This window comes from Phaenicophaeus curvirostris, chromosome 16, assembly GCF_032191515.1.
Source record: "Phaenicophaeus curvirostris isolate KB17595 chromosome 16, BPBGC_Pcur_1.0, whole genome shotgun sequence".
Lineage (NCBI taxonomy): Eukaryota > Metazoa > Chordata > Aves > Cuculiformes > Cuculidae > Phaenicophaeus > Phaenicophaeus curvirostris.
Window position 1 is genome coordinate 6,915,512 of NC_091407.1, and position 12,750 is coordinate 6,928,261.

The window sequence follows — 12,750 nt, forward strand, 5'->3', positions numbered from 1 at the left end:
CCCATGGTGGGAGAACCCAGCAGAACCCTGCCAGGCTGCCACCTCCCCTCAGCCCAATGGCATTTTTTTTGTGAAAAAGCCATGCGAAACATCCTAAAGAGGTGGCACTGCAGGAACATTCTCCAAACCACCCCTTGCTGCAGCCCATCCTTTCATTTAGTGACACGGGACGTGCCACTGGTGATGAAACCACCCAGCTGGCAACGAGAGCTGCACGGAACAGCAACGTGGTAGAGGAGCAGGTGCAGAGCCCCCGCGACACCCCATCCCCTCAGCACAGAGGAGCCCAGCTCATGCCTAGGGGCACAGGCGAAACCGCCGGGCTGTACATGCTGTGTCGGATCTGCCGGTCTGATCGATGCGGTCGATCCCTGCAATCAGCTCGAGTGCCTGGGGACACACTGGGACAAGCACACCCTTTCCATCACATGGTGGCCAGGGCCAGCCCAGCGCCAGAGAGCACTGCCAGGCACTGCCTGCCTGGGGCTGCATCACCCCAGCTAGCAACGATACCCTGGATTTTACTTTTACCCTGGCCTTTTGCTGAAATTCTCCTCAAATCCAGCCTGGGACTTGGGAATCCCTGCAGAAGCCCAGCACCACAAGCAGGAGCACTCACAACCTCCCCAAATCTCCGAGTGGTGGACACAGACCCATGTGAGCCACCATCCTGTAGACCAAAATGCATTTCCACCTGCTGCAATTCAGGCATAACCATGTTTTATCCCCAAACCTGGTTTTCCCAGCTCCACAGATATTTGTCAGTGTGCTGGCAAACCAAGGGATTGCACGCACCCGGCTGGGGCAGTTGGCACGAGATCCTCTCCTTCCCTACAGCCACGGAGAAAACAAGCACGAACAGTTGATGTTAATGGTGAATATTTATAACCTCCCATCCACTGGAAGTCAAATGGGACCAAGGTGGCCTCGCAGAGCTGACACGCCAGGCTGGCTGCAGTCTCACACTGTCAAACTCCAGCCTCGGACTCCCATCCCATGTCTTCCTCCTAACCACACTGGCTAGATTTTTGAAGGCTTTCTCACCTCTTTTTTTAATGAGAACTGAGCATTTGGAGGCAAGAAAAGGCTGCTTCGACATCACCCCTTCGGCTCACCCCAGGGGAATATGCCGACTGCTTTGGCCACAGGATGAATTTGCTGTTGGGTTGGGTTTTTTTTAATTAATTCTAGATGCATTTGAGAAGTGAACAAAATGCAATGAGCTCCCAGTGACCTGCAAGAGGATTAGCTGGGGTCTGGATTAACTGTGCTGGGAGGGGAGCTGTGCCCGGGTGACTGCAGAGGCAGCAGCGCTGCCCTCACCCAGCGTGACGCTCCTGGGGACCCTCAGGCTCCCCAGTCACCATCACTGCTCCCTTCCACCTTCCTCTTTCCCCCTTCCCTCTTTCCTTCCCTCTTTTCTCGCTTTCACTGTTTCTTCCTTTCTCTCTTCCTTTCTTTCTCTCTTCCTTCCTTCCTTCTCTCCATCTATCTGTCTTCCTTCTTTTTTCTTCTCTATTTCTTCTTTTCTTCTTTTCTTCCTTCCTTCCTTTTCCTTTCTTTTTTCTATTCCTTTTTCTTCTCTTTTTCATTCTCTTTTTGCTCTCTTTTTCTTTCTTCCTCTCTCTCTTTTCATTCTTTTTCTTTCTTTCTCTTTTCCCTTTATCTTTCTCCTTTTATTTCTCTTTCTCTTTTCCTCTTCCTTTCCCTTTTCCCTTTTCTCTTCTCCTTTTCCCTTTTCTCTTTCCCTCTCCTTCTCCCTCTCCCTCTCCCTTCCCCTTCTCCTTCCCTTTCTCTTTCCTTTTCCTTCTCCCTTTCTCTTTCCTTTTCCTTCTCCCCTTTTTTTCCCCTCTTCTCTCTTGCTCTTTCTTCTGCTCTTTCTCTCTTCTTCTCTTTCTTTCTTATTTTTTCCTCCTTTCTTTCCCATTCCTCCCTCTCATCCCATGTCACTGAGGGTTTCTCCCTGCCCAAGCACCTGGGTGTTGGGGACGTCTGATGCTACCACAGGCCTGAGGGGCTGGCGTTGCTTCAGGACAGGGGACCCCGCGTTCACCAGGGCCACAACACGAGTCTCCTTGAAGCACCAAAGCTCTTGGGGGGACACCCCCCACCCCGTTCCCAGGCCGGCAGCGGCAGCGTGGGGAGACGACAGCTAAATAAAGGCGAGCAAAGTGGATCTGTCGGAGCAGGCGGCTGCCTGCGGCTCGTACTTTATTTAGCACATTTTTGTTTGGAAATACGCTTTCTCAAGTTCACTGAAAGCTGAGTTTCTGGTTTGGTTTTGATTTGAAGGCTGGAGCCTCACGCTGCCGCTGCAGGAGGTTCAGGCTGGGAGAGGGCTCGTGCGAATGTGTGGAAACCTGCTGCTGGACGGGCTCTGCCGCGGGCACCACGGCCCCGTGGTCGCCCTGCATCTCCTGGGGACACGAGTAGCATCCTTCAGCACCACCCTGGCATCTCCCCACAACCAGAGCTGCCCCAGAGCACTGGTGGAGCTCTTCCAGGAGGTTACATCCCCTTCCTTGCCTCCTTCCCAGGAGTTTCACACCCCTGAACATCACAATTTTACTGCCTGAGAACAAACTCAAAACTTCCTTTCATAACCACTGCCTCTTAATCCCCAGCTTTGGTGCAGACAAACCCACACTGGCTGTCGGGGCAGGACCGGGACCATCCCCTGCTGTTCACTCCACGCATCTTCTGCAGCACTAATAGTGTTAACATGTAGGAAACAAAACAGACCCGTAATATTAATAGCGGGAAGGAACGGCCCACAGCTCCCGCAGGCTCTGAACGCAGCGACGCCGTGGGCTGCCCCACCTAACGAGCCGACACGAGAGGCAACAGCTCCTGCCACGAAACCGAAGCAACCAAACTGAGCGGTTTCCCACAGAGAATCCAAGCGTCTCCAGCAATGTGCCAACTGCACAGCTCGTGTTATTTATTTCTTCCTTTTTAAAAGGAGAGTTAAATGTTACAACAATATTCTGAACAGCCAGCACACTGGGAAAATGAGTGCTGGGGAGGTCATTAGTTAGAGCCAGCTGAATATGTTGATCTGATTTATCATCGCACCTTTCGCTGTAGCTCCAGAGGGGATGCGTTTTGAGGCAAAGGAGGCAGTGACCGAGCTGCCGTCTTCCCCCCTGCATCCTCCCGGTGTGGGTTTTCTCCCAGCTTACAGACACGTGTAGGGAACTGCACTGTGTTTGGTGGGATCAGCCCAGGGGGGCACTGGAGGGGAGCCAAGCTGGGACATGCGGGTGCCCTGGCAGGAGAGGTGACCGTCCAGGAGGGGATGGTGCAAGGAGGTCACACTGGGTGCTGCTGCCTGCCCTGCGCGGAGAGATAACACTGCTATCTCCCGCAGCGATGCCCTTCATGCCCCAGCAGCCGAGAGCAATGTCAGCAGAGAGGAGGGAGCTCTGTGCCCGCACAGCCGGGGGTGCCCGAACCGCTCCTGCTCACCCCATCCTGAAAGGGTGACCCAGCCTGGGCACCCAGACCGTGGGGCTGCAGCAGAGCTGGGGCCTCCTCCAGCTGGGATGAAGAGCAGGGAGCCTGCAGCCGGGCCCTGGCCAAGTTGTATCCCCTCCGTGCTGGGGCAGCTGCATGAATAATTCCCTCCTCCGACACTCCGTCTTTGGGGCACTTCCAATAAATTAATGGTCAACACAGGGCAGGCCACACAGTGATGAATCCAGAGGATAAATGAACTCCTGCTCTGCCTCGGCTACCAGGGAGGACAGGGAGGAAGGTCCCACCACAGTGCATGCCTAATGAGAAAAAACTGCTCTTGTTTTGGCAGAGAGGCAGGTAGAAAACAGCCACGGGCAAACACCACTCCACTGGACCCCTGTGGACCCCTCTAATGCCAGCAAGCAGCCAAGCAATCACTGTCTGCAAGCCTCAGTGGTGTGTACAGGAGGGAAACTGAGGCACGAGGGACAAGGAAGGACCTTGGCAAGGAAGCTGGAGGCAACTGGATGCCTGGAGAGGTGCTGGCTCATCTGCATCCCACTGAGCCACGTGCAGATGCCACCGCGGGCATGGGAGGAGAAAAGGAGCCACGTGCAGCCATCGGCTTCACTGCGGCCAGGTGGCTTGTGCTTCAGCACCCCAAAAGTCCTGCTGAACATGTTCTGGATCAGTGGAGATCCTGGAGAAGATCCCTTCAGAGGCTGCACTGAGTACACAATTGGTCCTCAACTCCGTGGCATGATGGGGGGGGGGGTTCAAGCATCCCAGTCCGACTGCCTCCGTGCACGTTCCATCTCCAGCAGAAGTGGTACCCAGCCCCGCTCCCGTACCTGCATCCCATTGCCCCCTGCTGCACCTGGATGATGCTCCCCTCCCCGCATGGGCTGCTGGTCAGGAAATGCCACAGCACTGAGGGTCCCCACAAGCCACAGCCAGCCCTGCCTCCCGCTGGCTCCTAAAATCCCATCTCACTTGCCTAGAAAATGCTGTCTGTCTATCTGCTCACACTCATACAGCCAGACGGTGGGACACGGCTGGGAATGGAGATGAGGGCAGGGGGACGAAGGCCTTAGCAGGGTCCATCTGCAACGGAGGCTGCCAAAGGATGCCCCAAAACCCCAGGGGATGCAGCCAGGCTGCCCTACCCCTGCGACATCCCTACCTTTGGGGCCCCCACAGCCCCTTCCCCGCACCCCTTTCTTCGCAGCCCCCCCGCAGCCGGGCACCGCCTGCCCCAGCTCAGAGGATGGATGTTAATACCCCAGCAGGGTTAATACCCCCAGGTGGGGGGGGCTTTGGGTACCGGGGAGGAGGGGGTCAGCCCTTACCTGCCGTGTGCCCGGGGGGGTCTCCCCAGCACTCCCCGGCCATGGCTGCGGGGCGTGGGGTGCCCCGTGGCCCTGCTGCAGCCCAGGCGAGAGACAGAGAGTTTTAATTGAATTTCTAGATTATCCTGGGGGAGAAGTTGTAATCTCCTTAAATCCAACCTCTGGTCGAGTCCCCTAACCTACTGTCCTGCGCTGAGGAAGGGATTTAGCAAGGGGGAGGGGAGCTTTCCCCAGCCTGCTGATGCCCAGCACCCTGCATCCTGCAGGATTTGTCCCTCAGGACATCAGAGATCTGCTACAAACACTCCAGCAGCCCCAAGAATTCAGGCTCTGAGGCCCCTCTCCCTACATCCTCCCCTACATTTCCTCCCTGCTCATGGCAGGCAACTGGATGAACTTTAAGGTTCCTTCCAACTCAAACCATTCTATGATTCTACGGTGAGCGGGGGATCCTGGGAGGTTCCTAGGGTCCAGCAGGGCTGGGACGCAGGTGATGGAGACGTCTGGTGCTGAGTGGAGAAAGGGAACTGAGTCAGTGAGGTGTTTGGAAGGTGAAGATGAGCCCCTCCTGTGTGGGACTCCTGGCTGGGAGGTGCCTGGAGCTTTGCATTGAAATATCACCGGTGCCCAAGGTGCTGGGGCATTGTGCAAGTTGACAAGTATGTCCCCTTCCCTGCCTGGGCTGCAGTGGGTGCCTCCTTCCCAAAAAAAAAGCCCCATTCCTGGACCGCCTGGGTCAGAGGGTGTTTTCAGATGAGTGACCTTGGGATGTCTCTGTGTCTGCCCTTGCGCTCTTCACCATCACATGGCTCTGGTCCCTCCTGCGTGCTCCCAAATCTGGATGTGAGATGGGCTCCAGCCACAGCCCCAAACCTTCCTGAGGGACAAATGCCAGTGATGGGGCTGCGGGGAGATGATGGCAGAGCTGAAATCAGCCGTGCTCCTGCCTGCCCTGTGCCCTGGTTGAGCCGTTGCTGGACCATCTGCAGGGACTCAGGTTCTCACCATGGATGGTAGGTTCCCATCTATCTCATGCCAAGAAGCTCGGGGGGAAGGCAGCAACCCTGCCTCAGCCCAAGGGGATCACTCGGCTGATAAAAAGCACCGTGGGAAGAAATGGAAAATGGGACTGAAAGAGCAAATGTCTTCAAGTGGATTTTATCACCAACCAGATGGTGATGAGTGGAGGGCTGTGGCACCAAGGGGCTCCCATGCTATAGGTAGCACCAGGGCCCTGCTGCGCAGCAGTATCACAGGCATAAATTAGTTTAAGACCCTTCTCACAGAGCAATTGCTGCCTGCACCTTATGGTTAAAAGCAGAAGGTGACCTGGACCCCGTTCAGCCCCAGCTTGCCCGCTGCAGGATTAATTCTGCATCTCCTGCTTGCCCAGCTCCCATCAGTGATGTCCCTTTCCCAAATCCCATCACCCCCAAGACGAGTTTTCCCATAGAGCTCCGCTCTCACCCAATGCAAACCCCCTCCTGAAGCCGTGTCTCCTGCTTAAGTGAAATCGCGTGTGTGGGCAGAGCCCGCACCCGGGAAATGTTTATCCTGAAGGAGCGATGCGCGGCAGGTTGGGAACGATGGGGCTGCCAGCCGGAGCCGATGGAGCCGTGAGCCACAGGGAGAGCGATGCCGAACGCCTAGACACTGCCTGACATTGCTGTCTCCGCAGTGGTATTCCAGTTGGGAATGGCACAGAGAGGAGCGGGATGAGCATAGAGCCATCTCAGGATGCACAAGTCCCTTCCAGCAAGGGGAGATGGGAAAGGAAGGAAAGCTGAGCCATCAACCATTCCTCAGCATCCTCCACTCTTTTTTTGGGGGCTTTAAACCTACAGTTAGTCCTGCTCCATCCAAGTGTTAGCAATTGCTCAATTCTTGGTGACACATACAGGGCATGCCCTCCTATCCCAGGAAATTTTCCTGGCTCCATGGCTGTTCTGGCACAAAGTTGCAATTTCCACCCCAGAAGTGACTGTGTTTCCAGTGCCCTTTGGCGTCACCATGGGTTAAGGCGTCAACAGAGTCCTAAACTTGACTTCTAACCCCAGGAGGAAGGAAATGGGGAGGAAGGACATGCCATGCTCAGGCAGAGCCACCCTCCTGGCTCTACTTACCCTGTGATGGCAGCAAGAGCCGCAGATGCTGAGCCCGATGCCGGCAGCCGAGCGAACGGGCAGGCGGCAGGGACTTTGCCGGGCAGCACGCTGCTGTCCTGGCTAATTGCTCACGAGCTCAGATTACAGCCTCTCTTCTTCCCTACATGTACAGGCACTGGCACCTCGGCTGCAGCTGTGGGGAACCACTACCAGCCAGGGGGACATCCACCTCCAGTGGTATTTCTAAGGGATAGGGAGTGAAATCACTCGTGAGAGTGGTAAGAAGCCCAATACCTTTGGTGGTCTCGAGGGACTGGAATAGAAGTAGCTCAAAGGGAATTTCAGAGTTTTTTGGGGATGTGAAGAACCAGTCATAAGGATGTGACACATTCGGACCTGGGGGATCAGACACCATGGCCAGGTAGTTGTTGCTTCAAGACAAGGTCTTGGTTCTTTTCTCTTGCTATTTACTGATGGTCATCACCCCATCTTCAAGCGTTTCCTAGGGGAGGAAGAAAAATTCCTCTCCTTTTCTATTGCAGGTGGTGATGGCCCCAGCACAGGTGTGATGCTACCCGACACCTTCAAGACACTTTGCACTGCTTTGCTGCTACTAGTTTTCTTCCACCTCATGGTTCCGCATGTACCAGTTCAAGAGTTTCAGTGTCTTTTAAATCCTGCAAGGGCTCCCTGTTAATTCCTTGAGCTGAGCCTGGTTGGAGGAGACCTCCTTCCCAGAGAATACTGGGTTTCTGGCACTGGGTTTCTGCCCCTTCCATCCTGCCCCAATCCCATCAGGGAACTGGACACCCCCAGATTGCAGATATGATCCCAAACCCAAGTAGCTGCAAGGGAGGCAAAGGCAGGGCAGGGTATTTTGGGGACCATCTTTATCTGCTGCAGCAAAGATTTAGCACAAATGTTACATAACCCCTGGGGAGGTGGAAGCGGGGGGGCTCGCTGCTCCCCATCCCCTCTCGCCATCAGGGATCAGCGGCTCAATTAATTCTCCCTCATTCCCTGCCCATGGGTACCAGCCATGGCTCCCTCTCTGCTGGGTCTCAGCAGCAAGAAGTCAAATCTCTACCTGAAGTCAGCATCCTTGGGCAGCCCGACTCAAACCGGGGTGGCCATGAAGGTACCCAGAACTCCCTCCTCATTATTCCTGTGCCCCAGCATCGAGTGCTGTTGTGCATCACTTGGTTAAGGGGCCCACAGCTGCACACCCTGTGGGCAAAGACCTGGGCGTTTAAGTGGTTGGTTTTAAACCAACGAGGTGCAGCACTCACCCAGCTGTGTTCCCCACTCCGTTCCTCCGTACAGCCCAGGTCACTGATGGGTGGCTCGCTCAGGGACACATTGCTGGATCACAAAAGCAATAAAGTAGAAGCCAGGAACATATTTTTTTTAACTAGCCCTACAAGCCAACACCTATGTGTGTTCCTGAGCAACCCTACAATAAACAAGGTGAGCGCAAAGCCCGATGCAGCCCGACAAGGAGCAGGGCACAGTTTCTCCAGCAAGCAAAACTAAAACTCCATCGAGGGAAGATTTTGGAGGACAAAAGTGGTGGCACAGCTGCTGCCAGCCACAAGAACCAACCTAACCTTCATGGCCCTGGTCCTGCCACCAGCATCCCACCATCTACACCTCGGAGGTGTAGAGCAGGACACCAGGTTGGAAAAGACCCATTGGATCATCAAGCCCAAGCAAGCGTCCTGGCATGGCCAAGTGGGCACAGAGCGAAGGTGCCTGTGGCTGGAGCAGTGGCCAGGTCCAGTGACATTGGGGAGGGTGGCACATGGTGACATGGCTTCAGTGAAGGGCCACACGGAGAGTTACACAACGCCGCCCCGGCCGCCCTTGGCTGCGTGCGCCGTGCACGCTCCTATCGACACGGCCCCGGCCGCCCTCCAACATCCCCACAGGGAGAGAACTTTGCAAGCGGCATAAACGCGAGCACACGTGAGCTGGGGGGACCTGCTCCAGCCCCCCCTGCGCTATCCCACAGGGGTCATCAGTGACGCTTGGGACTCGCCAGCACCCCGCTGTTCCCTGGCTCAGCCAGGGGGGTCAGGAGGGCTGCGGTGATGCTGCGAGGAGCAGGGGGGACGGGGTAAATACCCATCACCAAATCCCAACCCAGGGATTTTTAGGACATGAAGGACCAGCCAGAAGGATTAGAACCTTGGGGATGTGACATCAGATCACAGGGCAAAGCAGTCAGTGGCCACGGGCAGAACCTCGATTCTTTGCACTTGCCGGTTAATGATGGCCATGACCCAAAAAGCACCTTCAAGCCTTTCCCAAAAGAGGAAGAAAAATCCTCCTCTTTTTCTGCTGGAGGTGAAAAACACTTGCTAATCCCATCAGCAGCAAGGAGCCCTCCCCCTATCACAGAGGTAGGATGCAGCAGGGATGCTTTCACCCAAAGAGAAGGGGAAACTGAGGCACAGCAGCTGGATGGGCCCGAGCGTGGGGACTGGCTGGAGCCCCTGTCATCACCTTCCCCCCAGCGTGGCCTGGCCTGAGTTCGAGGTATTTATAAAGCCGATAAGGGAGCAGAAAGAATTTTCCAAACGCCAAAGTTACGTAACCTCTCCTCACCCACCATGGACATCATCTGTAATTATAGGCTTGCAGCGGGGCAAGCGCTCCATGGTGGGACTGGCAGGGAGCCGCTGCTGCCGGTGCACCCCAAAAGGGCTTCACCCTCCTCCCCCTAACTGCGAGGGGTCCCCAGAGCCAGGCCCCAGCCCGTGCCACCACCAGGCACCTGGGACCCCAGCCGGCACCGCAATCGGTCCCACTGCTGCGTCGGGGAGCCCAGGCTTTCAGCTGGGATCTAGGTGGCTGATGTCCCCGGGGTGCACGCACCCCTCCAACCCATCCTGGCACGCGCTGGATGTCAAGCAGGTGACAGCCCGAGCGCGGCTGACATTGCCATGGTGACTCAAACACCGCTGCTGGGAGGACTCGCGTGCACCAGCACCTGGACCCACAAAGCACTGAACACCCCCCAAGTACGCCCTGCCCTCCACCAGCCTCATTTCCACCACTTTTTGTGCCGTTGCACCCAAAGGCAGCTTCCAAGACCTCCTGCATCACCTCACAGCTGCCTCCAACTCCACCAGCTGTGCCTCAGTTTCCCTAGCCTCGCGCTTGCTGCCTGGGGAGAATGGTGTCTCCTCCCTGGGATGTTTCTCTCTCGCTCAACTTTGACCAAGGTGGCAGAGTTGGAGGGATGCTGAGCGAAGGCTCTGTCGCTGTGGCAACCCGCCGCGGCCGTCTCCAGGCGACCGACCGCCCAGGGATATTGCAGAACCACTCAGAGGCAGAGCAAGAGGGACCAGGGCGGGAGGCGGCGTGTCCATAGAGATCCCACAACCTCCATACATTATCCCACCAGACCCACAGCCTGGATCAATATAGCAGTGTAAAAGCAGCCTGCTAACAGACACCAACTTGACTCAGGCAGCAGGCTGAGCACTGACTATCTCGTGGCATCCCAGGTTGGCAGTGATGCCAGCAGGATGCTCCTGGGCAGTCGCGGGGCATTGCTTTTTTCAGGGACACCTGCAGGGCTGTGGAAATAATTGCTGGTAATAAGCCTGTTAGCCTCTTAACCCTCATTAAGCGGCTTAGGGGAGACACAGGCCGTTGTACGCAAACCCGGAGGTGGAGAAGGCCCTTGTCAGGGCAAAGGGGATGGGATTTCATCGGGTGCTGCAGGGGTGGCACAGCTCAATCCCACCCTACAGCAAGCTCCTCTCCTGCATCCAGCCCCCCTTGTTGCTCTTTGCCGGCCAGGACCATCGGTGGCTCACGGCAACGCTGAGCAGCGGGCAGGGATGGTGATGACGGGCTGTCACACCCGTGTGACGAGTGTGGGAGGTCTCAGCCACAGTCATGCTGGCAGGGAGGTGCGGGGAGGCTGACAGCATGGGGAGACAGCCCGGCCAGCGCCCGACACCGCGGCTGGGGAATGGAGCAGGACGTTTCTAATCGCTCCAGCTGGACAATTTCCCACTTTTACATTTGCTAAATTAAAGGATGTCAGCGTCTGATACCGAGCCTGGGCTCCCTTGGAAATTTAAACTAATGACAGTGAAGAAAATGAGCTGAAACCAGAGCACAAGCGCTCCCACGTTTTCCAGCCACATCACCCCTTACCAGCCATGACCGTGGCAGGGTTTAGATGGCAGCTCGCAAAGCATCAGCCATCCCAAAGATCTCAACATTTTGCCTCAAACTGCTGCCTTGCTCGCTCTGCTGGGATCAAAAGTGCATCACTGGTACCTGGGCAAGCCAGGCTGCTGCGCCGGGGTCCCCAGAAAGACCCTCCTGCAGCCTCCCAGGTGGTAAACGCATCCTTCCTTGGTGGAGGGAGCTGCTCGAGGCAACGGGGTTTTGATCGGCATGGGGTGGGAGTGGGGAGAGGCAGAGTGACAAGGGCAATGATGGTATTTCTCCAGATCTGGTGATTCCCATCCTGCCCGGCCCCACACAGGCAGGCACTGGGGTCCCAGCACAGCTCTGGGGTTCTGGCTGCCCCACAGCCCCCTCGCTGCCCCTTTTCCCTATGGAAATACCTGGGCTCAGGCGAGGGTTTCAGTCCCCGGTGCTCTCCGGGCTCCACTGGGGCGGGTTTGCGCTGCAGCTGAGCAAAAGCACAGCGTGGTTGGTTTGAGTTTTTTTTTTTTTTTCCTTTTATAATTTTCTCTGTGAGATAAAATTAAACAAACAAGCCCTTCTGGGAGAGTATGAGGCATGGAGCCTGCTTTCCTACAGATGTGCATGTCCTCAGCAATTACAACCAGCAAATTAAGCTTTCCATGTGGCTGGGACATTTGTACAATCCCCTTCTCTTTCACCTCCTGTGGTTTTGCTGGTGGGAGACGGGCTCACCGTCCAGCCTCCCACCCCATGAGGTCATTACCCAAACACCTATTTTTCACAAAAACTGTGAGACTGGGTGTTTTTCCATGATCTCACCACCTCTCCATCAATTTACAGTGGTCTTGAGCATGAGGCTTGGAGTGCTCTACAGAGCAGCGTGAAGGAGAGGGGAGGATGGGATGCGGACAGGTGTCTCTCAGGGGATGGGACTGCAAAGGAGGGGGAATGATGTGAGTTAGGAGCAGAGACAGGGCCCAAAACAGCCCCCAAACAAAAAAAAGGAATGGCTGTACCACAAAATCTTGCAAACACACCTAAACTTTCCAGTTTTGCCTGATTCAAGAGCCAGCACAGAAGCCATTGTCATAGCTTTGCAGACCACCGGTGGGTTCTGTAGTGCAATCTGGACCACAGATCTATGCAAATCCTTAAGAAGTCTTTATGGAGGCATATGACAACCGAAAAAGAATAGCGCTCAGTGCTCTACTCCCACACGCCACCCCCCAACTTCACCATCATTTAAATCAGTCTTAAGTTGGAAGAATTCAAATCAACACTGTCGTCACAGAGCCAAGCGGAGAGGTGACACAACTTGGATGCTGCCAGGGAAATTGCCCCCCTGAGACTCCTATCAGCCCATCACTTTTTAAAGCCCCATCGAGAAAAACATATGAATTGGCAACCCACTGCCTTCAGCCTCCAACTCTTCGGGCCAGGGCTGCTGGAGAGGCTTCCAACCAGCCTTCCCCCTGGGACCAACGGGAGGGGGACCGCAGGGAGGAAAAAAATATCTAAGACATGCTGTTGAGGAGGGAGAACTGCAGGTGGAAAAGAAATCAAAGCTTCCAGAGAGAAAGATGCCAAAGAGATATGTTGTTCCCTAGAGAAACAGGACATTCCTCTCTGAGGGGGAGGAAGGGAGGAGGAAGGCTGGTACC

At 55.6% G+C, this 12,750-nt stretch overlaps 1 protein-coding gene across 3 annotated transcripts in view; it reads right to left on the reverse strand.

Moving 5' to 3' along the window:
• The window catches only part of LOC138727795 (ATP-sensitive inward rectifier potassium channel 12), a 33,776-nt gene that overhangs the window by 6,817 nt on the left and 14,209 nt on the right, over positions 1 to 12,750 (reverse strand). The window contains exon 1 of one of the 3 annotated variants that reach the window (XM_069870582.1): positions 6,932 to 7,117. The exons of 1 other annotated variant lie outside the window; for it this stretch is intronic. The gene's annotated coding sequence lies outside the window, so the exon portion shown is untranslated. Of the gene's footprint in view, positions 1 to 6,275; positions 6,898 to 6,931; positions 7,118 to 12,750 lie in introns of those variants that run through there. One more of the 3 variants, XM_069870581.1, reaches the window with a different exon arrangement.